Below are 2,846 nucleotides of genomic sequence, written 5' to 3'. Positions count from 1 at the left end.
CACGGGACAGGCCAACTTTAGCCCTTCAGTTAAATGGAAAACCCTTTACGGGACTCTTAGATACTGGAGCAGATGTCTCTGTAATTGCTTCCCAGCATTGGCCTCAAAATTGGCCCAAACAATCTACTATGACTCAACTTCAGGGAATAGGGCAAACTCAGTCTCCTGAACAAAGTGGTGATTTTATCAGATGGAAAAATGATGAAGGGCATGAAGGAGTTTTCCAACCTTATATTGTCTCTGGCCTTCCGGTCAACCTATGGGGAAGAGATATTATGCAAAATATGGGAGTTTATCTCTATAGTCCTAATCCTATTGTATCCCAGCAGCTGTTTGATCAAGGACTTTTGCCTCAGCAGGGTTTGGGAAATAAAGGGCAAGGCTCAACCTCAGCCCTTATGCCTAAGCCACGTCCACCTAGAGCTGGTCTGGGGTATTTTTAGAGGAGGCCATTATCCAGCCTGTACCTCACGCAGACCCAATCACCTGGAAAAGCGAGGAACCTGTGTGGGTGGATCAATGGCCTCTAACAGAGGAAAAAATAAAGGCAGCTCAGTTGTTAGTGCAGGAACAACTGAACCAAGGGCATATTGTGCCTTCTAACTCTCCTTGGAATTCACCTATTTTTGTCATAAAAAAGAAATCAGGAGAATGGAGGCTCTTGCAGGACCTACGTCAAGTAAATCAAACCATGGAAGTGATGGGAGCCCTGCAGCCCGGGCTCCCTATACCATCTGCTATTCCACATAACACATTTAAGATTATAGTGGATTTAAAAGATTGTTTTTTCACTATTCCCTTAGCCCCTGAGGACTGTAAGCACTTTGCTTTCAGTGTGCCTTCCACTAATTTTAAGGAGCCTATGAAGAGATATCATTGGACTGTGCTTCCGCAAGGAATGGCTAATAGCCCAACTCTCTGTCAAAAATTTGTAGCTCAAGCCCTAGAAAGAGTTCGCAGGGAATACTCTTTAGTATATTTGATTCATTATATGGATGATATCCTGTTAGCCCATCCCAATGAAGGTGAATTATTAGCTGCCTACGCCTCTCTTCAAGATGCCCTCCATCAAAGAGGGTTGATAATGCCCCTAAAAAGGTGAAAAAACATCCTCCTTATTCCTATTTAAGGTATGTTTTGTATCCAAAGATGATTGTACCTCAAAAACCGCACATTAGAGTAGATCATTTAATAAGTTTGAACGATTTTCAGAAACTTTTAAGAGATATTAACTGGCTGCAGCCTTATCTTAAAATTACTACTGGCGAGTTAAAACCTTTGTTTGATATTCTCAAGGGAGATCCCTCCCCATCCTCCGATCGCTCCTTAACCCTTGAGGTTAAAGAAGCTCTGAGCAAAATAGAAAAGGCCATTTCATCACAGCAAGTTCAATTTATAGATTATACAAAACCCTGCGAAGCTCATATATTTGCCACTGCCCATGCCCGCACAGCGGTTTGATGGCAGGGTGGTCCCCTGCTTTGGCTACACTTATCTGTCTCCCCTGGAAGGGTATTAACCCCCTATTATGAGGCGGTAGCCAACTTACTTCAATTGGCTCGTGAGGAGTCTAAACGGTATTTTGGGAAAGAACCTGAAACTATCACTGTCCCTTATACCAAATAGCAGATTACCTGGCTTTTTCAAAATACTGATTCTTGGCCTATTGCCTGTGCACATTTTGCTGGTAAATTAGATAATCATCTACCTAATGATAAACTGTTGCAGTTTGCAAGTATGCAAGGATTCATTTTTCCCCAGTGCACCCAACAACAACCTATCAAAGGTGCTGATGTAATATTTACTGATGGTTCCTCTAATGGTATGGGTGCCTTTATGGTACAAGGCTGTTCGCCTGTGCAATTTAAAACTTCTGCAGCTTCAGCACAAATTGTGGAACTTCAAACAGTGGCTGCCATTTTTGCTACTTTCCTTTCCCCTTTCAATTTGTATACAGATAGTCAATACATAGTGTGAGCTGTCTCTGTCCTTGAAACAATTTCTTTCATATCTACTACTAACAATATTATCCAATCATTATTATGTCAAATTCAGTGGGCTATTTAGACCTGAGCAAGCCCTTTCTTCATTGGACATGTTAGAGCTCATACTGGATTGCCAGGTTCATTAACCGAGGGGGATAATTTAGTGGACAAAGCTACCCAACTTTACGTTCTCCTAAATAGTATACCCCTAGAGAAGGCCTGTCACTCACATTCTTTACACCATCAAAATAATCAAAGTCTGAGAAAACAGTTTCACCTTACGTGTGAGGCAGCTCGTCAGATTTTTAAGCAGTGTCCTGTTTGCCCTCAGATGCATTCTGTGCCTCCAGTAGGAGTAAACCCTAGAGGTTTGAAACCTAATCATCTCTGGCAAATGGATGTTACCCACGTACCTGAATTTGGCCGCTTAAAATATGTTCATGTTGCCATCGATACTTTCTTGGGATGCCTATATGCCTCGGCTAAAGCTGGAGAGGCTACAAAGCATGTTATAGCTCATTGTTGGGCTTGCTTCGCAACCTTGGGCATACCTTCTATTATTAAAACTGACAATGGCAGTGGTTATACTAGTAAAGCTTTCCGCACCTTTTGTTCACAATTTAATATTGTATGCAAAACAGGTATCCCTTATAATCCCCAAGGCCAAAGTATCGTTGAACGTGCGCATAGCTCCCTCGAAAATCAATTAAATCAAATAAGAAAGGGGGAGCTGTACCCTCTGTCTCCTTAAAACTCCCTTAATCATGCCCTTTTTATTTTAAATTTTTTAATTTTGGACACCCACGGGCGGTCTGCAGCTGATCAATTTTGGCATCCCTCTACTTCTCAACACTATGCTCT

The sequence above is a fragment of the Pteropus vampyrus genome, unplaced genomic scaffold, assembly GCF_000151845.1.
Source record: "Pteropus vampyrus isolate Shadow unplaced genomic scaffold, Pvam_2.0 Scaffold35, whole genome shotgun sequence".
NCBI lineage: Eukaryota > Metazoa > Chordata > Mammalia > Chiroptera > Pteropodidae > Pteropus > Pteropus vampyrus.
This window is presented reverse-complemented; position numbering follows the sequence as displayed.